This window comes from Spinacia oleracea, chromosome 4 (genome assembly GCF_020520425.1).
Source record: "Spinacia oleracea cultivar Varoflay chromosome 4, BTI_SOV_V1, whole genome shotgun sequence".
NCBI classification, from domain to species: Eukaryota; Viridiplantae; Streptophyta; class Magnoliopsida; order Caryophyllales; family Amaranthaceae; genus Spinacia; species Spinacia oleracea.
Genome location: NC_079490.1, coordinates 165,820,577 through 165,845,463, shown reverse-complemented (window position 1 = coordinate 165,845,463; position 24,887 = coordinate 165,820,577). Strand labels below are relative to the sequence as shown.

At 42.7% G+C, this 24,887-nt stretch overlaps 1 long non-coding RNA gene across 1 annotated transcript; it reads left to right on the top strand.

The window, feature by feature from the left end:
* The first annotated feature begins 7,529 nt into the window (after positions 1-7,529).
* LOC130459420 (uncharacterized) lies at positions 7,530-9,391 on the top strand. The gene is made up of 2 exons (XR_008918807.1): positions 7,530-7,905; positions 8,953-9,391. It is a non-coding gene; the product is annotated as an uncharacterized lncRNA (long non-coding RNA).
* The last annotated feature ends 15,496 nt before the right edge of the window (positions 9,392-24,887 follow it).

The following is a 24,887-nucleotide window of genomic DNA, read 5'->3' as shown; positions in this document are numbered from 1 at the left end:
TTTCTACGCACCTTTAGATCCTTCCAATGACAAAGTGAGGAAGTTTCTATACTATCAGTTAACAAATCCCGATGACACGTGAGGGATATGTCGACACTTCAAGTGATGACCCTTAAGTTAAATGTTATCACTCGGGGGCTCGTGAGACCCTCGCAAAACAGGTCACATACACCATGGCTTGTGTGACGCACTCCGTCTAACACTTTGACCATCGTCTTACTCCAAGACTCAGTCAAAGTGGGGGCTAACTGTAGACACCTACTTTTGTCCCCATTCCCGCAAGGGAAAGGTTCGATGATGAAGACGTAAATCTCCACTTGACAACGCATCTCCTATAAAATAAACAAATCTCGATTCCCCATTTCATTTCACCCGAAACCTGCTATTTATGGAAACCTGCTAAAAATAGTAACTGCCGTAAAAGGTAGCTTCTAAAAGTGGCAAATCATAAAAGATAGAAACCTGTCAGAATTAGGTGTTGCATTCCAACATAAATCCTAAATGAGATAGAAAACTGCGAGAATCCTATTCCTAATATGATTCGGAAATAAGAGTTACGTATTAATTGAAATCCTAACGAGCCTAGAGTTCGTAACGGGCCCAGACGCATTCCGTCATAAAATTGATACGCGCTAAAAGACTCGAATTAATCTCAAACTCTACGGATTTCAAGAATCCGAATCTGACTAAAGAAAACAGCCCAGACCCTATTTTCAACGCCTGGCTCTGGGCGCCGAAATCTTCGGCGCCCAGGCCTGGGCGCTGAAAATACCTGGGTACGTGTTTTTCCCTAATTCTTTGTGGATTAGAACTCTGCAATTCTATCTTTCCACGAACTCTTCCCTATAAATAGCCCCTTAAATTCGACGTGAAAGAACACACAACAACACACAATTATATTCTGAGTATTGACTCCAACCCTTAGCCTAAGCCTCTCGCTGCGAAATTGTTCACGCGTTCTGTCGCAATCGATCCATAAATCGAACAGAACGTATCCTGTCCTATAATTGAGATTCGTTAAATAAAAAGGAGAAATAGCAAAGTCAAAGTGGTTAGTTTTCTGAGAACCGTGACGCACCTCTCAAGGGTGCGTCGTAATGTGTCCCTTTTCGATGATTTAACTGCTTTCCTCGCCCTTTTTATGAACTGTTAAACTAACCTAATCTGATTGTTCTATCACGCCTAACAAATATGATATTTTTGGGAAATCGGATTATCATGCTAGGTCCCTTACTGCTATTTAAATCAGATAATCACGATCGAATTAGTAGAGTCTACCAATTGGTCTATCCTCGGTAGGGGATAACAGTCTTTGGGGCAGGCTCGGTTCAGATCTGTGAAATCCACGCACATTCGCCAAGAACCGTTTGCTTTCTTGACCATTACCACGTTGGCCAACCATTTGGGGTACATGCATGGCTCGATGAATCCAGCCTCTTGCAACTTCTTTACCTCTTCGGCGATGGCTTTTTTTTTCTCCGAGGAGTAATTCCTCTTTTTCTGTTTGATTGGTCGAGCTTCAGCGTTGACGTCCAGCTTGTGACAAATCAACTTCGGATCTATCCCTGGCATGTCTGCTGCTGACCATGCAAAAATGTCTTTATGATCCTTGAGCAGTTGGATCAGATCGATTCGGAGCCCCGAGCTTAGGCCCTTGCCTATTCCCACGCTCCTGTCTGAAACGTTTTCGAGGAAGATATCCTCCATTTCTTGATCCGGCTCGGGAGACAGGGTTTCGGGACGAGCATCAACCTCTGCGGGAGATAGGCTGCTCGTGCCTGCTTTTCTCCTCTTTGCCTCGCTCTCCTCTTTTGGGGGATCTTTCTTTTCTTCCTCAGCCTCGGACCGTCTCCTAGTTTAGGCTTTCGGATGGCGGTGTGGCAGGTTCTTCTTGCAACCTCTTGATCACCTCTAATTCGTTAGGCAAATCCTGCGTCCGAGACGTATATCATCAGCTGATGGTATGTGGATGGGATTGCTTGCATTTTGTGAATCATGGTTCTCCCCATGATGACATTATATACTGAGTCGTAATCCATCACTAGGAATTCGTCTCGGAGAGTTTTCGCTGTTTTGCCTTCGCCAACCGTAACTGGTAGGGTGATCTTTCCCCGAGGAATAGCTGCGGATCCGTTGAATCCGATCAGGGGGTAGCTAACTTTCGTCAGCGATTCTTCTGACTCCTCGAGGATCAGCTGCTCGAAGCAATTTCTGAAGATGATGTTGACGGCGCTTCCTCCGTCAACCAACACTCGGTGTACGTTGTGGTTGTTGAGATCCATGGAAATTACCAAGGGATCGTCATGTTTGTATTGGACTCCGAAGCAATCATCAGCAGTGAAAGTCATGTTCGGGGAGTGTGGTTGGCTATCTCCCACGGCGCTGAAGTTCACTCGATGGGAGAAAGCTCTTAGGTGTTTCTTGCTGGCCTGGCCAGACCTCTGCCCTCCGAAAACCACCAGGATGTCATTCTTCTTCTGCCCTGCGGCTTCGTAAACCCTTTTCTAGGATTGCTCATGCGGTTTGCCGCTTGCGGCCTTTTCTTTTTCCTCCTTTCGGTCTAACAGTATTGTTTCAGGTAGCCTCGGCGAACGAGGTCCTCAATGTTATCTTTCAGCGAGTTGCATTCCTCAGTGTGGTGACTAAAGTCATCGTGAAACTCGCACCATTTGTTCTTGTTTCCCGAGCTGGGTTGGACTTGAGCTTCCCTAGTAGCTTCCACTTCTCATCATTTCTGTTGAGGCTAAAAATTTCTTTTCGGGGCAGAGCTAATGGAGTGTAGTTATTGTATTTGGGTTGAAGTTCACCCCTTCTCCCGTCTTTCTTCGGGCTCATATCTCTAACTCCCACTTTCACTTTCCCTTTCCTTGAGCTTCCCTTGGGCTTGCTCTGGTGGTTTTCCGTATCTCTCGAATCTGACGATCCTTTCAACCTTGCAGCAGCTTTGTTGAACTCTTCGGTTCTGATGAATGCATCAGCCATTTGGATCACGTCGGCTATTTTGGAGGGGTTTTTCATCGACAGTTTGTCACGGAATTTCCCCTCCTGGAGTGCGTGCTTTAAAGCGAAGATGGCCACGTCTGGCTGCAAGTTTGGTATGTTTGTTGATTCCTTCATGAATCTGGCCATGAATTCTCTTAGACTTTCGTCTCTTTCTTGTTGGATTGAGGTTAATTCTGCGGTGGTTCGCTCGGGGCGATTGTTGCTCACGAACTGCGTGCAGAATCTCTTCTTCAACTTCTTCTAGCTTTTGATCGATCCCTTCGGCAGCGATCTGAACCACTCTTCCGCCACTCCCGTTAGCGTGGTTGTGAAATATTTGCACCAATATGCTTCGGAGTAGGGGCTCAAGAACATTTGTTGCTCGTAGGAGATGATGTGATCCCTCGGATCCGTGATTCCGTTGTATGTCAGGTGTGCTGGTAGTCTGACCTTTGGGATTTCTTCCATGATCAGCTCATCCGAGAAAGGGGATGACATTGGGGTCATGATTCTTTTCCTGAGTCTAGCCTTGATGCCTTCGCTTGCCGGGGTTGTGGTTAGAACGCTCGGGCGTACGACGGGGGCTAGGGGTTCGATCATGCCTCCTGTCTCTTCTTCTTTCTCGGCTACTGACCTCGGGTCGTTCGCTGGATCTACTTGATTTGCCTACCCCAAGCCTTGAATGGATCGAAGGTCTTAACCTCGAATGGACCGAGGGCCTCAACCTGCTGAGTACCGAGCTTCGGATCCGAGTGTTAGGAGCAGTCGATCCGCTTTGGAGAGCTGTTGGGGTAGGTGTTGGTTTTGTAAACCAATCTGGTTGTTGTTGTGCCCTTTTTTGGGTATCCCACGTGCTTTCCATCCATCTCGACGTTAGGTGTGTTCCTGTCAAGGGAGGGAGTTCTCGTTCGGGTCTGGACACCTCTACACTGAGCGGCTCGTTCAGCCGTCGCTTGGTCCTCCACTCCTCTCTGCGGTCCTTTGCCAATCCTTGTTGTTTCTCGTTGAAGAGGAAGTTTTGCATGATGGTCATGGCCGCATTGAGTTCTTCCCTGGATGGAATCGGAGGTCCTGCGGTTGCGGCGGTCGTAGCTCTGCTTGGCTGTGACCTCACCACCGATTGAGGGTGCGCCTCCTCATCAGATTCTGAGTCTGATCGCACTATCATACCGTCATCATTGTTGTTGACAACATCGTTAACCATTTTACAGAAAGAGATGGTTCGTGTTTTCAAGGCTTTGAAGTGTTCTTCCCCACAGACGGCGCCAAATTGTTCCGGTGTTGTAAAGGTGGAAACAATGGGCTTCAAATGAAGGCCCTTTCGTGTATGTTGAGTCCGAATTCACCTGCACAAGAATAAAGTAACTAGCCTCGGGGGTGTTTCCGAGGAAAGCCCCTCCGATGCCTAAGTAAGAATGATGCTCGGATTCTAGAGAGAAGTTCTCTAGAAGAGTAGTCTTAAGGCGATAAATTGGACGTACCTTGAGGTGTGAGCCTTGGCGGCCTATTTATAGTGTTTGCATAATAAATGCCCCTAGGTCATTTATTGCTTTTGGGCCATGGGCCTTGGTTGATGGCTGAATAGCCCTTTTGGAGTGTAGTGGGTTTGATGTTGTTGTTTTGAGCATTGGGCTTTGAACTTAGTGGCCCAATTGATATTCAATTGGGAGCCCAAACAGTATTGTTCATTGGATGATTAATAACACTTCGAAAGATAAAATACTGGGAAAAGCTCAGTGATTTTCCATGATTTCTTGAACCTCAGTCTGCTACCTTTTAAAATTCTTCTTTTTAAAATCTGCATAAGGGTGATAGGATGAATTCATGTATGCTCTGGAACAGTCTGATGCTGATTTTGATGAATTCATTGACGGTGGTGGTTGTGCATATTCTTTTGTCATTGACCTCATTGGTGTCACAAATTGATTTCTAGATACTAGAGAATGTTTTATGCTAGAATGCTAGATGACTATAAAACTCTAAGCTATACTGGCTTTTTTATCCCATCACTCCATCAGTATAGATCTTATAGATTTCAAATTCACCATCATCTTTTTTATTTATTTATATTACCATCCTATTGTTGAAACGTTAGTTAAAATTATTTTGTTCATTGACATTTCAGTTGACAATGTTGAAACATTGAAGCGTTACAGACTTACAGATTTAGCTTGGCACTTGGAGGTGTGCAATAGTCACTTGTTGGTGGATATTTAGTGGAAACTGATTGTCACACCTTATATTGATTTTGGCACAAGTACCTCACATATAACTGTGCTCTCACAATGGGATTTCCCATATTGAGCTAATACTCTAATAGTGAAATCATAGCATGGGTTGCATACTTGCCTCCAAAACCTTTTGGTGTGTACTTGTATTAGCTGGTCAATAGCCTCTTTAAGACTAGTTGGTGCTTTGTCATGTGGGTTATAAATCGATATTGTATAGATGATGAAGTAGTGATAATCTGATTGATGTGTCTGGGCTTAGGGCTTTGATGGCTGCTTTTGAGTAGTATGTTTGACCTTTTTATTCTTTTAATATTTAGTCTCAACAAATGATGAAGAGGATATAAAACAATGTAGTGAGTGTAAGAAAATCATGATTTGTTATTCATATTTTTTTCATACTTAATATAACTAGAGACTGCTCCTGTTGTTGTAGGAACAATCCTATTGTTGTTGGTGCTCCAAATATTCAAGACTTTGCTCCTTGCCCTGGATCAGTGATGCATATAAAAGAGCTGGAGGATATTGATACGGTTGCCAAGTCTATGAAATATCTTGCTAAAAATCCTGATGCATATAACCAGTCATTGAGGTAGAATTGGTTGTTTCTCTTATCTAGTGTGGTCTCACATAAACTAGCTCATAGTTTCTGAAAACTATAGTGTGTTGAGAAATTTGTAAGACATTGACTATGTTGGCAGGTGAAAATATGATGGTCCACATGACTCTTTCAAGGCCCTAGTTGATATTCCTGCAGTTCACTCAGGATCCAGAAGAAGGGGAAGGCAGTTGTTGCCGTAGAATCATTATCAGGTCCGATAATTTGTTTTTTCTTTTTGATGGTCGTCTAGTCCCGCAACGTTTTGGGATTTGATGTGGTATTTTTATGTTTATGTTACCTGTAGTTAAACTCCGGCTCCCATTTTTACTATTATGTACGTTATGTTGAATGTTTGTGCTAAATTTTTTTATAGAGGCTAGTACCTAGTAATAATGCATCGTTCTGCGGTACTTTTTTTTTTTGTAAAATAAATGTACTATTTACAATGCGCACTGTTAAGTGAATGTTGTGAATAGTGTCAGAAATTTGCCTTTGAAAATCGCTTATGTAACGCCCGCGTATTGCAAAAGGTTGTGAATAATACACTTTTTGCAGCGCGCGTGAAACACAGCGCGTTGTCATTAATGTCTTTTTCCAACGTTTTTGTTTGCTGAAAATAAAAGTCAATTATTTGCAGCCCTCACAAATCACAATTACACCGCTCAAAAATCTTTCCAAAAACCCTTTTTACGCGCGCTTCAAATTATGTTTTTTCTACTAGTGAATGGATGAACTGATGAATGCCAAGCTTGAGAGGAGAGAGAAAATGAAGCTTTATTGAAAGTTCTGGAAATTGGGAGGAAGGAAAATAATTTGCATCTCTCACTTGATGTAAATAATAAATCTTGTCCGTCCATTGATGTAAAATATGATCTAATCTTGTCGGTCCATTGGTTTTGCGATTTAGTCTTATTCACAGCTTTGTCATTAATGGAGCAGGGAAATTAGAGCTTTTTTTTTTTTGGCAGAAGGAAATTAGAGCCCTTAGATCTCTTTATAGTTCACAGTATGATCTCTTCTCATTATAAGGATCTTCTTAATAGCTTTTTTTTAGGGGAACAAATTTCAATAATATTATTATAGCTTTTTTTTTCCAACTTACTTTCTGGTACTCCCTCTGTATTTATTTAAGAGATACACTTGCTTTTTCCGGCCGTATTTATTTAAGAGATACACTTGCCATTTTTAGTAACTTATCAACCCCACCATCTAATTAAATAATCCATCTACACCCCATCCCCACCCCCCATCCCCTAAAACGACATGGTCCCCACTTGTTTTACTTATTAAAATATCTACTTCACCCCACTTGTTTTATTACTTTATTTAATTCAATTATTTTTCTTAATACACGTGCCCGACCAAGTGTATCTCTTAAATAAATACGGAGGGAGTAATTTTTTATTTATGTAAACTTGGTGTTCCGGTGTTGAAGCGGATGGAACAATGGGCTTCGAATGAAGGCCATGTTGAGTGTGTTGAAGATCTTGTTAGCTTGAATGATTGTTGTCCGAATTTACCTACACAAAGACAATGTCACTAGCCTCGGGGGTGTTTCCGAGGAAAGCCCCTCCGATGCCTAAGTAAGAACAATGCTCGGATTCTAGAGAGAGAAATTCTCTAGAGAGTAGTCTTAAGACAATAAATTGGACGTACCTTGAGGTTTGAGCCTTGGCGGCCTATTTATAGTGTTTGCATAATAAATGCCCATAGGTCATTCGGTTTTTTCATGAAATGCCCCCGAGGTTTGCAAAAACACACCAAATACCCTCGCGTCTTTTGAATCACATAATATACCCCTATTTTTGCGTACTGTTCATGAGATGCACCTTTGAGTTAACGGCGTTAGTCTGCCGTTAGTCGTGTTTTACTATTTTACCCTTAATACGTAATTTTCGACATAAATTCCAAAAAAAAAAAAAATATCTCAACTTCTTTCTCTTTCTCTTTCTCTCTCCTCTCCGATGTTCTTCCTCCTGCTCTCTGGTCGCCGGCGGCGTCCGACTCCTGCTCTCTGACCGTCGACGAAAGTCGATCCTCTCCTTCCCCTTTCCGACGTCCTTATTCGCCGCTGTCGAATTTGCCCGTCGTGAGGTTCCACTCTCTCCTTCTCTCCTTGACTAGATTGGAATTGCATTTATTGATTTGTGTTGAATGTTGTTGCCGTCATTGTTGTTGGTTTTTGTTGTTATTGTTTTCAATTTTCTGGTTGTTGTTGTTGGGAATTGATGGACTATTAGAGTAAATTTATTGTTTTTTTCGAATCAAAACATAATCCATTTGCTGCTATTTATTGATTTCAGTGTTGATTGTTGTTGTTTTTTCTTGCCATTGTTGTTGTTGCTGTCAATTTTCTGGTTGTTGTTGTTGTCGGTGGAAGTGATAGACTATTAGAGTAAATTGCTTCAAGTTCGTCTCATTGTTTAGTTGGTTGAAAATTCATCAATTTTCATTGAATTAATGTATTTAAGGAACGTTATTTGAGGAGAGTGAGAGAATTGTTTTTGGGTTTTCAACTATGGTTCCAAATTTGGAGTTTCGGTATTCTCATTTCTGTGAACAAGGGTTGAATTAGTTTTGTTCATGAAAAATTGCACTTCTTACGGTGACCTGTGATTCTGTAGCTCAGTAGATGACTGGGGGAGTGCAATTTCCATTATACACTGCTCTAGCTACACCCAAGGCTACTTTTTCTCCCCCAAATGAACAGGTAATAGCTGTAGGTTCATGGATGTATATGAGCACTCTTGAACCTTTGCTATATTCCTGAAGATGAAATAGTAGAGTTAGCTACTTGGCTTCACAACACATGTTTGATAAGGCTAAAAGTTGGGTTGTTAATTACATGTGTATGAGAAAATATGTTGATCGGACTGACTTTATAACTGATCAATATGCAAAGTTTAAAGAATAGTGGGTGGATATTGTTAAGTTCAATAAAATTGAACCAATATGGAACTACCGAATTATTGAGACTAATTTTGATGATTCTTTGAGCTTGATTTCTCTTATGTTGCAAGAGAATATTTGTTTATATCAGAATAATACCTTCGTGAAAATTTTGTACAAGATAGAACCTGCTGTGAGGCTTTCAGTAGATGCTTGAGGTTGGTGCTAATGGTACTTTTTTGTGTGTTGCAGTGCCGCACCTGCTGCAAGAATGTGTATGACTAGTATGCATTTGTTTATGCATTTCTTTTCGCTCAGAAGGTTTCTTAGGTTCACGTTTCGCAGCCCAAGCTCGAAGAGGAGGTTCAAAGTGTTTGCTGGCAACATCAGGTGGAGGTAAATCTTGGCAAGTACAAGAAGACATTTCTCCCTAAGCAAAGAAGGCTTGTTGTAACAAGTGTTCCACAATGAATCAACCAGTTGCCTATCAAGTTCCTCGAACAGTTGCATCAAGTTCAATTCAATCAATTTCTTATTGGATTTGTTGTTTGAGCATCTCAATTTTCTTTGATTATTACTTCTATTTCATGTTTTAGGTTTAACTTTTTGGTTGATTAATTTGATTAATTAGGTGAACGCTTTGTGGAAATTAAATTCTGCAGTTTAAAAGCATTTTGCGTATTTGGTGCAACTTAGTTTCAAAATAGGTGTATATTGTGCAATAAATTTATAAATAGGGGTATTCTGTGAATTATAAACACGACTTAACGGAGGACTAACGGAAGGTCGGTTTAGGGGTATTTGGTGCAAACTTGGGAAAAAATAGGGGTATATTGTGTGATTCAAAAGACGCGAGGGTATTTGGTGCGTTTTTGCAAACCTCGGGGGCATTTCATGAAAAAACCGTTATTTCTATTGGGCCTTGGGCCTTGGTTGATGGCTGAATAGCCTTAGTGGTGGTGGCAGGTTCGAGGTTGTTTGAATTGAGCCATTGGGCTTTGGACTTAGTGGCCCAATTGATATTCAATTGGGAGCCCAAACAACATGCCCCCCAGACCCATTCCATTTGGAATTAAATGGGTGGGTTTCCAGCTGTAAGAAGTCCAAAGGTTCCCTCTCTTTTTTTGAAAAGAGAGTGGTTTGAATTCGCGAACGGATGACAAGTGTTAAGGGGCGGAAGTTGGGCGGTTTTCAGAACGTGGCCTATAAATACCGCACTTCTTTCCTCATTTCGAACTTTATTCGCTCAAACGTTCTCCATACTTCTTAAGAATTCCGGTGATTCCATTTGGTGTTTTCTTCATATCTTTGCATATTTTCTGCGAATCTGCCTCGGGCCTGACTTCATTTGTTTCATCGGCATTTTCCGCTTCCGGAGAGGTAATTTCCTTTTGTTTTCACTTCTTTTTACCTCTACTCTTTTCTGTGTATCCTCGGCGCTTCCCCACTTTGCCATGGCTGGGGGAAGGTAGAAGAAGAAATCCGGTGTGGTGTCCTCCTCTAGTGGTGAGGAGGAGAATAAGGTTGCTTCCGAAGGGCCTAGATCAACGTCTCCCGAGGTTAATGCTGAAGGGGGCTCGGGAAATGAAAATCGTGCTGAATCGAGCCGAGGGGCTGGTGCGACGGGCCACTTTCCCATTCGCCCATTCTTTCCGAGGCGGTGGGAGGAGGCTGACCCCTTGGGGAGGCTTGCTTGTCTGTTTGAGGACAAATCCGAGATAGCGGGCCCGGATGGTGTGGCTGTTGGTGGGAAGTGGTTGGTGGAAGCCAAGCAAGGAACGTATCATCGGCTCGCCGAAGATTTGTATGGCATTCAGCATGCCTTGGGCTACTGGTGCGAGCTTCCGACGCAGAAGAATGCGAGGGTGACTCGTTTTCCTCCGGAGTACATTGTTGTGTACCTCCATCATTTCGACTACGGGCTTCGGTTCCCTTTGGATCCGTTTATCGCTCGTGTGTTGGAGGAATACAACGTTTCTTTGGGCCAGCTGACGCCAAAGTCTATGCGTCATATTGTGGGGTACCGCTGGATGTGTGACTACCTCGGCTATGAGCCGTCGATCGAGGTTTTCAAAGAGATGCACGAGCTTGTTAGGAACGCAAATGCTGAGGCCGGCTGGTGGGCCATAAATAACAAAAACAAGCGGAAAGGCGAGGACCTTTATATGACTTCCTTTCCGTACGTCTCTTCGGTCCATGGGTGGAAGGTTCAATGGTTGCTAGTCCGTGTTCCTGTGGATCCGAGGCACCCTCACTATTTTTCGCCTCCGAAGTGGTTCGTGAAGCCGGATCCTTCGATGTCGCGGGTTAGCCCCGTTGACAGAGAGAATTCTGACCACGCCATGCAGCTGGAGTGGTTCATGAAGGAAATAATGCCCTTGGTCCAAGTATGCATTCTATGTTAAGTCTAATAAATGCGGTTCAGTATTAATTAACAAGTTAATAAATTCAGTGAGATCAAGTGAGCTGAATGCCTAGCTAGAGGCCGCTTCAGTTCAAGTGGAATTAATGATATTAATCCACATCTTACTCTTGACTGAACCCGTAGGGTCACACAAATAGTACGTAAACGGATCAAGTATTTAATGGCATTAAATACTCCATCTATGAATATTCGGAACCGACGGATCTTGGTTTCAGTGGGAGCTAAGATCGTCACAGGCAAGAAATGAATACTCCGGAAACGATGATATTGCCGGAAACGGAAATATGGATCGTATCGGAAATATGAATATTATCCAAGTCGTAGATGTTGCCGGAAACGGAAACATGGTACGTATCGGAAAATATTGTTGGAAATGGAAATATTACCAGAATCGGAAATATTGCCGGAAACGGAAATATTGTCAGAATCGGAAATATTACCGGAATCGGAAAATAATTCCGGAAACGGAAATATTAAATATTTGTTCGAAACGGAAATTAATTCCGGAATCGGAAATATTGAATATTGTTCGTATCGGAAATAGATTCCGGAAATGGAAATTTAATCGGAAGCGTATCGTACGAATTAGCATCGGACGAGGCCTGCCGGACGAAGGCCCAGCACGAAGCCAGGCCGTCACCCAGCAAGCACGCACGCCACAGCCCAGCGCGCACAAGGCCACGCATGCGTGGGCCGCGCTGCGTGGGCTGCTGCTCGCATGCGTGGGCAGCCCTTGTGGCTGCCGTGTGTGTGTGAGTTTGAGCTCATGCGAGATTCCTGAATCTGCAAGAGTCAGTGTATGATTAAATGTCTATTCCTATTGGATAAATTGATTAAGTAGAATTCATGTAGAATTCTAATTCCAATTAATTCGCATCCTACTAGGATTACGATTCCTTTTCCATAACTCTATAAATAAAGGCCTAGGGGTCATAATTTATATACAAGTTTCAAAGTATTCAAAAGTGAGTTTTTTGAGAGAAAATTCAAACACCCATCTTGCCCCAAAAGTGCCGAATTTTCTGAGTACCTTAAGGGCGATTCTAGTTGGTCAATCTTAAGGCGGATCCGGACGTGCTGTGGACTTTCTACGGAGGGACGACACTTGGAGTCCTAAAAGACTTGTTCTTGTTCGGTTCGGGCGCAGCTAGGGAAGGCACGCAACAAAGAGTATGCATCTAAACTATGCTAAATGATTATGTGTAAATAATATGTTTCCTGGGTTAATGGTTGTTTCCGCATGATCTATGTAATGTCATATGTATCATAACCTAACAGTGGTATCACGAGCCCCTTATTATTTTCATAATCTAAATTGCATGAACATGGTTAAATATTACAAATTTGCAAGAATTAAAAGGGGTGATTAATTTTCGTAATTGTTAATTAGTTGCAAATTGCGTTTATTTAATTATACGTACGCAGTTTTTCGGCAGTTTCTTCATTACTCATCCGAATTGAGTGATTTTTGTGTCAATTCCGCATGTAAAAGGCATTCTAAAATTTTGACAAAAATAATATTTTTCTGCCGAACCCAGAATTCTCAAATTCGAAGCCTAACTATGACTTTTCGAAGGTTTTAGTTTTTCGAATGCAAAATTTCGTAAATTTAAGATGTTAAATTAAATATTTGCGATTCTTGTTGATAAATCTTGAATTTTTGATTGACCTACTGCATATGTTTAACAAGTTTGAATGCCTAGTCTTGTTAATTATGCAATCTAATTTGTAATTATGATTAATTTGTTGAAAATTAGAATAATTTAGAATTAATTTGATTTTCATAATTAATTGTAATTTAATTAGAAACCTATGATTAAAAACCACCATAAAAATTGTAAATTTACGATAAATTTTAAATTTTTATGACCTAGACTTGAATCCATATCAATCGGAAATCAATTGGATAATAAATTTTCGATTTTTCGCCCTAAAATTATGAAATTAATATTATTTATTAATTTGTCATTAATTTTAAATATAAATTTTAAATTTTATGCGATTCGTTCAAATAACTTGCACGCACGAAGCAATGGACGCTTCGTGTTACCCTTAAGGGGTGTTGTATAATGCGGGCATGCGACGACGAGCAAGGGAGCTCGTCGCCCGTGCGGCACGAATGCAATGAGCAAGGGCGTAGTGCACGAGCACAAGGCAGCAGCCCTGCCTTGTGTCGTGTGCCACGAGCAATGAACGGATGGGCATGGGCGAGGGGCGAGCCAAGGCAGTCGCGTGTGGGCAGCAAGCGAGCTGCGCCACAGCGCGCGCTGCCTCGCACAACAGCGCGCAGCCTCGTGCGCGGCGAGCGCAAGCTCGCGTGCCACGAGCGCTGCGCCCAGCATCACTCGCGCGCACCAGCGAGCGATCTCGCGCGCCAGCGCGCGATCTCGCGCGCCAGCGAGCGATGCAGCGCCCCAGCGAGCGATGGCTCGCGCGCACCAGCGAGCGATCTCGCGCGCCAGCGCGCGATCTCGCGCGCCAGCGAGCGATGCAGCGCCCCAGCGAGCGATGGCTCGCGCGCACCAGCGAGCGATCTCGCGCACCAGCGAGCGCGGTAACGCGCGCGCGCTGCGAGCGATAGCTCGCGTGCGGTGGGCGCTGTGCGGAGGCTTGCGTATGGGACAGCAGCAGCTATGCAACGAGCGCATGGGCTGCGCGCACATGGCCAGCAATGGCTGTGTGCGTACAGCCCATGGGCGTGCAATGCGTAGGGTGTTTGCGTTACGATTAGATCGTTTTGAATGTTTAATTTGAAAATTTCAGTTCACGTAATTTTTAATTGATTTTAAAATTAATAATTTGAATTAATTTCTTGGATTTTAATTTTGAATATTATAATTATAATAAATGGCATTTATTCTAATTATTTTACTAAAATTAAAATCATGAATTAATTTAAATGCGACTGAAATTAAATTAAATTTTTGGATTCAATTATAAATTTATATGAGCTTTAAATTTTAATTAAATTTGTATGTTTCCGGTTAGACTAGAAATACAATTTTATGTTTAAAATTAGTAAAGCATATGAATTTATTGGTTTGAGTGGGAGTGCTTTTAGTCATAAACTCTTGATTAGGTCTACAAATCCTTAAGGTTAAAACAACTCGATTAGAATTAATAAGGACTGAATAATTGGTAGATTATTGGTGCCCTTGATTAATTGCTGCAAATGTTTACGTGATGCATAATGTGTTTAACTAACCAGCTATGTGGGCCATTCATGATAATGAATGGGTGAATGGTATATATTGTATATGTACTGTTTTGCAGGTTATGAAGTGACTAGTATGGCCCAAATAGGATAGAAAATATGGTCTGCGTACCATTAATTTGAATGTAATTGGTCTAAAGTACCAAAGTTGTTTTTCAATTCAAATATGGTCTGCGTACCATCAAATAGTTGTAATTAGTTATAACTTATCCTATTTGAAGAAAATGGTGCCTCCCACGGAGATTTTCAAGACGGACTTTGAAGTCAAAGCTTCAAGATGAAGTCGGGCCATACTAGATCACAAATATCTTATGCATGTTTTAAGTTATTTATTGCTTTAAATATGTCTTAAAATGCATGAGATCAAAAGCTTGATTATGTTGCATGATTAAGGATTTTAGTTCACTTAAAATCTAACCAACATAGTAAGAGCCTTAAGTTCCAAACTTAAAAATTGAGTTAAAAGGTGCCATGCCAAAATATACACTTGCTTGGATATCCTTTACATCAATCTAGTAATAGTTTTCGCTCAGCGAGGTGTTACTTATTGGTCCTAAAGGGGCAAGGTACACAAATAATTGTGAGTACATGTTAGTTTTGGTGAAACTCAACGATATAAGTAAGGAGTCCTTTTATGTCGTGGCAAATTCGATAGGTTTACCTAATAAGTTCTTAGACGTACCTATCAACCAAGAATAGTTTCTAGACTATTAGCAAAAGGCTTTTGCTTACCTAAGATGTTCTAGGATTAAGTCGACAAACTGTGCTTAGTTCTTCAATGATTTTAGGATCTTGGAATCATTTTATTCACACCTGCCGGAACACATAACTTGAATAAAATGCTTAATAAACATTGAATTATGCATGAATGCTAGAATTTAAGTTTATTAAGAGAAACTGTGAATGGTTATTTATTTGTTTATTCTTTTCAATTGTAGTTTTTAATATGGCAAACAACAATTCATTCAACATTCGATCAATTCTCGAAAAGGAGAAGTTGAACGGGAAAAACTTCCTTGACTGGCAAAGGAACTTGCAAATAGTTCTTATGCAGGAAGAAAAGGAGTATGTCCTAGATGAGGCGATGCCCGAAGCTCCAGGCGACGGGATCACTCAGGCAGCCCTCAATCGTTGGATTGATGCCAACAAGGATGTGAAATGTCTAATGCTCGCCACCATGAGTGCGGATCTGCAGAAAACGTTCATCAACTCAGATGCTTTCACAATCATCAGTGAGTTGAAGAACATGTTCCAAGATCTGGCTCGAGTCGAAAGATTCGAGACTCATAGGCAAATTCTTGAGACCAAGCTTAAGAAAGGCGAGCCCGTAAGTCCACATGTTCTCAAAATGATTGGACTCATTGAGAATATGAGTCGGCTGGATCAGCAATTTTCTCAGGAAATGGCTATAGACACCATCCTCCATTCTCTTCATAGCGGGTATGATCAGTTCAAACTGAACTACAGTATGAATAGTCTGGACAAAACGCTCACTGAGCTTCACGGTATGCTGAAGACCGCTGAAAAGACGCTCAAAAGTGATAAGCAGGAAGTGCTTATGGTGCGTGGGGGCAAGTTCAAGAAATCTGGAAAGAAGAGGAATGCTAAGAAAGGTGGCAACAAGGCCAGCCCAACTAAGCAAACTGGCGCCAAATCTGCAAAGAGGAAGGTCAGTCAACCCACTTCTGAATCCGAATGCTTCTACTGCAAGAAGAAGGGGCATTGGAAGAGAGATTGCTTGAAGCTAAAGGAAGATCAGAAGAACGGAACAGTCGTTCCATCTTCAGGTATTTTCGTTATAGACTGTATACTTGCTAATTCAACTTCTTGGGTATTAGATACAGGTTGTGGCTCACACTTATGTTCCAATCCACAGGGACTAAGAAGAAGTAGAAAGTTAAGCAAGGGTGAAGTCGACCTACGAGTGGGAAATGGAGCACGGATTGCTGCATTAGCTGTAGGAACATACTATTTGTCGTTGCCCTCCGGGCTAGTTTTGGAACTGGAAGAATGTTTCCATGTTCCAAGTCTTACTAAAAACATCATTTCAGTTTCTTGCTTAGATGCTAAGGGATTTTCCTTTATAATAAAAGACAATAGTTGTTCGTTTTATTTTAAAGAGATGTTTTATGGATCTGCTAGATTAGTCAATGGACTTTATTTATTAGATCACGACAAACAAGTATATAACATAAATACCAAAAAGGCCAAAAAGGATGATTCAGATCTCACCTATCTGTGGCATTGTCGATTAGGCCATATAAACTTGAAACGCTTAGAAAGACTTCAAAGGGAAGGAATTCTAGAACCATTTGACTTAGAGGATTATGGTAAATGCGAATCATGTTTACTTGGCAAAATGACAAAGCAACCTTTCTCTAAAGTTGGAGAAAGAGCAAATGAACTATTGGGTTTAATCCATACAGATGTATGTGGACCAATGAGTACAAATGCTAGAGGTGGTTTCAGCTACTTTATCACTTTCACTGATGACTTCAGTAGGTATGGTTATGTCTACCTAATGAAGCATAAGTCTGAATCCTTTGACAAATTCAAGGAATTTCAGAGTGAAGTAGAGAATCAATTAGGCAAGAAGATCAAGGCACTGCGGTCTGATAGAGGCGGTGAATATCTGAGCTATGAATTTGATGACCATCTGAAAGAATGTGGAATTCTATCAGAATTGACTCCTCCTGGAACACCACAATGGAACGGTGTGTCAGAACGGAGGAACAGAACCTTGCTAGACATGGTCAGGTCAATGATGGGTCAGGCCGAACTTCCATTAGAATTTTGGGGACATGCACTAAATACAGCTGCACTCACTATAAATAGAGCTCCGTCTAAAGCTGTCGAAAAGACTCCATACGAATTATGGTTTGGAAAGCCTCCAAATGTGTCTTTTCTTAAGATTTGGGGATGTGAAGTTTACGTCAAACGATTAATTTCAGACAAACTTCATCCAAAATCTGACAAATGTATCCTTGTGGGCTATCCAAAGGAAACAAAGGGGTATTACTTCTACAATACATCTGAGAACAAAGTGTTTGTTGCTCGAGATGGTGTCTTTTTGGAGAAAGATCACATTTCCAAAATGACAAGTGGGAGAAAAGTAGACCTCGAAGAAATTCGAGTCGAACAACAAACTCTAGAGAATGCTCAAGATGACATTCAGGATGAAACTCAGAGATCTTTAGAAGAATCTGGTGAGAATCATGGTCAATCTAGAAATGTTACCCCGCGTAGATCGCAAAGATATAGATCTCAACCGGAAAGGTACTTAGGTATTTTGACGAACGAGAGCTATGACGTTCTATTACTTGAAAGTGATGAACCTGCGACTTACAAGCAAGCTATGACGAGCCCTAGCTCCAAGCAATGGCAAGAAGCCATGCAATCTGAATTAGACTCCATGTCTGAAAACCAAGTATGGGATTTGGTCGATTTGCCAGATGGCTACCAAGCCATTGGAAGCAAATGGGTTTTCAAACTGAAAAAGGACAAGGATGGGAAACTTGAAGTTTTCAAAGCTAGATTGGTTGCAAAAGGTTACAGGCAAGTCCACGGTGTGGATTACGATGAAACCTTTTCACCAGTTGCAATGCTAAAGTCTATTCGAATAATGTTAGCAATCGCTGCATATTACGATTACGAAATATGGCAGATGGATGTCAAAACTGCTTTCTTAAACGGCGTTTTAACAGAAACTGTGTTTATGACACAGCCTGAAGGTTTTGAGGATCCAAAGAATGCTAAAAAGGTATGCAAGCTAAAGAAGTCAATCTACGGATTGAAGCAGGCATCCAGGAGCTGGAATATACGTTTTGATGAAGCAGTCAGTGACTTTGGTTTCATCAAGAACGCAGACGAATCTTGTGTATACAAGAAGGTCAGTGGGAGCAAAATTGCTTTCCTAGTATTATATGTCGACGACATATTGCTTATCGGAAATGACATTCCTATGTTGAACTCTGTCAAGATTTGGCTTGGGAAATGTTTTTCGATGAAGGATCTAGGAGAAGCACAGTACATATTGGGCATCAAGATTTACAGAGATAGATCTAAAAGGATGATTGGACTTAGTCAAAGCACTTATATCAATAAGGTGCTTGATAGGTTCAAGATGGCGGACTCCAAGCGAGGCTACCTACCCATGTCTCATGGAATGACTCTAAGCAAGACTCAGTGCCCAAAAACACTTGATGAGCGTAGACGAATGAATGGGATTCCATATGCATCATTGATTGGTTCAATAATGTATGCTATGATATGTACACGCCCGGATGTTGCGTACGCACTCAGTGCTACGAGCAGATACCAGTCAGACCCAGGAGAGGCGCATTGGACTGCTGCCAAGAATATTCTGAAGTACCTGAAAAGGCACAAAGATGACTTCCTGGTCTATGGTGGAGATGATGAATTAATTGTTAAAGGCTATACGGACGCAAGTTTCCAAACCGACAAAGATGATTTCAGATCACAGTCTGGGTTTGTCTTCTGCCTCAACGGAGGAGCAGTAAGCTGGAAAAGTGCTAAGCAAAGCACCATTGCGGATTCTACAACTGAAGCGGAGTACATTGCTGCACATGAAGCAGCAAAGGAAGCTATATGGCTAAGGAAGTTCATAGGAGAACTTGGTGTAGTCCCCTCCATTAAAGGACCAATAGCCCTGTATTGTGATAATAACGGAGCTATTGCACAGGCAAAAGAGCCTAGACACCACCAGAGAGTCAAGCATGTACTTCGTAGATTTCACCTTCTACGAGAGTTCGTTGAAAGAAAAGAAGTCGAGATAAGCAAAATTGGAACTGATGACAACATATCAGATCCATTAACTAAACCTCTGCCGCAAGCGAAGCACAACTCGCACACTGCAGCTATGGGAATCAAGCATATTGGAGAATGGCTTTGATGTCTCTGTTTAATGTTTTAAAGTTTTAGAGTTTAAATCTTTGTAAAACATTATTGGTTAATCATTCACAATAAATGAAAGGAATTCATTTTTCCATTTAATTTGTGGTTTATTAAATGATGAGTCCCTTCAACTTGACGATATATTCAAGATAGACTGTCAGGACCAGTCCTGTGACTAAGAAATGTCTATCAAGTGAACTTGAATGTCAAAGGTTGAAAATGGTCCCTAATCGGAGTTTTCTATAAAACTGGACGCATAGAAAACATTAGACGATTAGAATGCAAGATGACTAGTAGTTCTGTTTCTTGAACTATGTGGACATGGCAATGTCATAATCATTTGCATAGATACTTACTTTGGGAAGACTAGTATCGGACAAGACCTATGAAACTTTACTGTAAGAGATGAAAGTCTGTCATAAGTAAATTTCATTAAATTATTAGACACTAAATCCTCAATACCTGAGTGATTTGAGATTACTTGTTTGAGAACTGATTGCTTTGACGTTGACCAACCGTCGCACCGTAAAAGGAGGCTATAAAGGCAACGCTCAGGTAATCACCTATCAAACGAAGTCTAATCTCAAGATCGCAAGATTGGGATTGTCCTCCCATAAATCGGGATGAGATGCTTAAAAGTTGTACAAGGCCACTCGGAGAGCTAGAAACTGTGAAATGCATGGCCGTGCTCGGATGAATCATAGGCTATGATTATCTGTTTATTTGATCAGTTGAACTCTGAAACCGAGGAACACCTCTGGACATAATAAGGATGACAACTCTTACCTTATGTTCAAGAGCAAGCATCGAGCGACAAAGGAATTAGGAAATGCACACTTGTCCCTAAGGACAAGTGGGAGACTGAAGGAAATAATTCCCTTGGTCCAAGTATGCATTCTATGTTAAGTCTAATAAATGCGGTTCAGTATTAATTAACAAGTTAATAAATTCAGTGAGATCAAGTGAGCTGAATGCCTAGCTAGAGGCCGCTTCAGTTCAAGTGGAATTAATGATATTAATCCACAGCTTACTCTTGACTGAACCCGTAGGGTCACACAAATAGTACGTAAACGGATCAAGTATTTAATGGCATTAAATACTCCATCTATGAATATTCGGAACCGACGGATCTTGGTTTCAGTGGGAGCTAAGATCGTCACAGGCAAGAAATGAATACTCCGGAAACGATGATATTGCCGGAAACGGAAATATGGATCGTATCGGAAATATGAATATTATCCAAGTCGTAGATGTTGCCGGAAACGGAAACATGGTACGTATCGGAAAATATTGTTGGAAATGGAAATATTACCAGAATCGGAAATATTGCCGGAAACGGAAATATTGTCAGAATCGGAAATATTACCGGAATCGGAAAATAATTCCGGAAACGGAAATATTAAATATTTGTTCGAAACGGAAATTAATTCCGGAATCGGAAATATTGAATATTGTTCGTATCGGAAATAGATTCCGGAAATGGAAATTTAATCGGAAGCGTATCGTACGAATTAGCATCGGACGAGGCCTGCCGGACGAAGGCCCAGCACGAAGCCAGGCCGTCGCCCAGCAAGCACGCACGCCACAGCCCAGCGCGCACAAGGCCACGCATGCGTGGGCCGCGCTGCGTGGGCTGCTGCTCGCATGCGTGGGCAGCCCTTGTGGCTGCCGTGTGTGTGTGAGTTTGAGCTCATGCGAGATTCCTGAATCTGCAAGAGTCAGTGTATGATTAAATGTCTATTCCTATTGGATAAATTGATTAAGTAGAATTCATGTAGAATTCTAATTCCAATTAATTCGCATCCTACTAGGATTACGATTCCTTTTCCATAACTCTATAAATAAAGGCCTAGGGGTCATAATTTATATACAAGTTTCAAAGTATTCAAAAGTGAGTTTTTTGAGAGAAAATTCAAACACCCATCTTGCCCCAAAAGTGCCGAATTTTCTGAGTACCTTAAGGGCGATTCTAGTTGGTCAATCTTAAGGCGGATCCGGACGTGCTGTGGACTTTCTACGGAGGGACGACACTTGGAGTCCTAAAAGACTTGTTCTTGTTCGGTTCGGGCGCAGCTAGGGAAGGCACGCAACAAAGAGTATGCATCTAAACTATGCTAAATGATTATGTGTAAATAATATGTTTCCTGGGTTAATGGTTGTTTCCGCATGATCTATGTAATGTCATATGTATCATAACCTAACAGTTCAAGGCCAAAACTTCTCGGTAGCCGATGTATTGGCTTCCGAACTTGCATTACATTACACGGGAGGTCATCCTCGCTGCTGCCGGTCTCAGTAGGATCTACGACAGGGGTGAGGTTTTCTATGCTGAGATCGTGCTTCAGTTGAGGTGTCAACCTCCCTTTTTATTTGTTTGAATCTCATTCTTTTTATCCTCTTTGCGCAGATCAAGGTGAGAAGGCCATCGTTCCCGAGGTGCTCGGTTATCAACTCAACGGTGACGGGGTTCTTACTCGTTGCCCGCCGTACGATTTCAAGAAGCAGAATCCTCGGCAGCCGAAGCTCGAGGATCACGAGTTCTCGGATCACGCTCTCGCACACTTGGGAGAAGTTCGAGCCGACCCTTGGGATTCTCAGAACCCTGAAGAGGCTGTTCCGAGGCGGATAGTGCTTCCTGAATTGGTAACTACCTCTGATCCGGTAACACTGATTAGTTTGTTCATTTTGTTTAGACTTTGGTTCTGTGGACTCTCATGGTCTCGGTTTTGACCCCGTCTTCGGTGTTTGTTTTTCAGGGACCAGAGGTAACAGCTGCTGCGCCTGTCATTTCCTCTGCTTCGTCTCCTCCTTCTTTTGCTGCTCCCGAAGTAAGTGATCTTACATCCGTGCTCCTTTTGCCTTCTTTCTTAGTGTTTTGATCGCTTCTCATGTGCTCTTTCTTTTGTAGGAATCGAAGAAGTTGAAGAAGAGGAAGGCTTCGGGAAGAGAGACTTCTCCCATGAGGCATAAGAGAGAGAGGTCCCCTTTGAAGTTGAAGAAGAAAGTTACTTCTTCGTCGAAGGTAACTCCTAGTCCCGAAGTTCTCGAGTTTTTGAGCCGTCGTCCTTATCTGACTGAGGAAAGAATTCGGAAGGTTGTTGCCGCAGATCCCAGTCTCGCCGAGGCAGGTGAACGCTATCTTGCTCGGCAGAAGGAAGAGATGGGTCCACCGAAGAGCCTTCGGAGTAAGCTTCCGCTCCCTGGCCAGAAGCTGAAGAGTGTGGCGGTTCTGGTACAGGACGAGCCTGTGAACCAGCCTATGGCCGAAGAGGTTGATATACCTTCGCCTCTGAAGCCTTTGACTCTAGTGGGGGGGACTATCGCTGATATTACTCCTATGGTGGAGAAGTTCGAGGTTGACCCCCCTCTTGATTCCACCGAGGTTCCTGGGTCCGAGGATGCCGCTACGGCCGGACAAGGGGATGATCTGCAAGTTCTCCCGAAGGTGGTGGTCGACCTTACCTCTTCGGGAAATGAGGAAGGTGGTCCCTCAGCCAGCAAGGGCGCTGATTTTGCGGTTCCCGAAGGTGGGGAGCCTGCTCAATAACACGGACTGAAGAGGAAGTTCCGTGAGACTTTAGGCTCTACATCTACCTCGGTGTTGGAGCGTTTGGCTTACCCCTCCTTCGATGTGCCGATCAGGAGGGTTCCTCGGAAGGTGAGGGACACCATGGCTCGGTTTGCTCGGGCCTCTGTTCTGGGTGAAGATCCCGAGGCACACCCCGAGTCCATGATTGGCCCTAGTGCTGCAAGGGAGAACATGCTTCGGGGCATCCCTGACTGGCGTTTTCCTGGACAGGAGGCGAACCACACTACTCAAATGGCTCAGTTTCATTTGAATGAGGTAAACATTACTTCTTTTTTGTGAACTTTGCTTTTATCTTCCTTTAGTATTCATTTTTCTCTTTCATCCTCGTAGGCGCACTTCTGGTCCTCCTTTGCTGCTGAGTGTCAGTATTTTGACGAGGTGAAGCTGGCCAGATTCGAAGAGCGCTACGATCATGGACGTCCCTCTTCTGGATGAGAAGGCGAACACTCTCCTTGCCGAGCTTGAAGAAACAAAAGGCTTGGTTGCCGAGTTTACTCGGGAACAGACGGGCACACTTGAGCTGCTTGGCAAGGGGATTAATGATCTGAGGTCGAAGATGGAGGCTGATGTTTGGGAGCACGAGGCTCTTAAGAAGGAGAAGGCCGAGGAGAAGGCTATCTTTGAGGCTGCGCTGAAGAGCAAGGACGTTGTTATTCTGAACCTTCGTGAGAGTGCTCAGAAATTCACAGTTGCCCTTGAGCGGATTCCCGTGCTTGAGCATGAAGCTGATGAGCTTAAGGCTAAGGTTCGCCAGCTCGAAGAGGAGAAGGCCTTGATGTATACTTTCGATCAGTGTCGAGACCAGTATTGGGAGGGGATCCTCGGTGCTCGTCGGATGTTTGCCAAGCATATGCCTGACTTTAAGTGGACCGAGCATGTGCCTCAGTGGTTCGAGGTCGAGGACAACTTGGTGGAATGTCAGGCTGATAGGGATGATGCTGCCAAGGAGCGTAAAGAAGCTGCCAAGGCGCAGCAAGCTCGGAAGGTCGCCTCGGAAGGTGATACCACTGCTGGCGCCTCTTCGCGATCTGCTCCTCAGGGACATGTTGGTGATGTCCCTTAGGAACTCGGGCAGTCGTCTTCTTCAGAGTCGGTCGGTTCCAGTTGAGGACCTCCGAACTTGTGCTTGACTCTCTCCCATTTTGCCTCGGCGCTGCGTTGTACTTTAATTTCTTTTTGCTTTCTTAGTACTTCGGTAGGCTGATGTTTTGTCTGTTGATGGCTGCCGAATTTAGCTTTTTTTGGTCATTTTGCTTTCAATTTTTGAGGACTCCTCGGGCTGTGCCGAGCTTTAGTTGGTATGATTGTATTTGTCCCCCCAAATATTGAATGAAAAATGACTTTCCTGTTTCGTATATTTTTTGTGTTTCCGAAGTATCTGTTTTTGCTTTCGAATCCACCGTTTTGCTAAGGTGTTTCCTCGTTTGCGAGTTCTCCAAATCCGTAGATTTTCTAAGACTCGTTTTGAGTTTTACTTAGGCTCTGCGGGTGGATTCGGTAGCCTTGGACTTTAGTCTTTGATTTCTTTGAAAACATTGGTTTTCTTCTCATGAGTTTCGCTTTCGAGCTCTTCAGATCCGAGGATCTGTTAAGAGGCTACTTTGAGCTTTTTAACACCTGTAGACGTATTTAGAGTCTGCTTCTGAGCTCTTCAGATCCGTGGATCTGTTAAGAGTCTACTTTTGAGCTCTTTAACGCTTGTAGACGTGTTTAGAGTATGCTTCTGAGCTCTTCAGATCCTTGGATCTGTTAAGAGTCTACTTTTGAGCTCTTTAACGTCTGTTTCCATTCTTCCGACTTCTTGTGGTTCGGAAACCTGGGCAAGAAGTCGCAAGTCTGACTCTTAGTTATGAGCTCCGGGGATCCTTGGATCTGAGCCGAACTCTTTATAACTATTCGAGAGACCCTGTTGCGAACGGAATTTCCCTGGGTATCGCGAATCCGGGGATTCTGGACGGTACCTTGCGGGTTGGGTTGAGTTAGCTGCTCCTTGGGTTTAGTTTCCAAGGAGTGGCTGCCTCGGATTATTTTTAGCTTCGTATTGA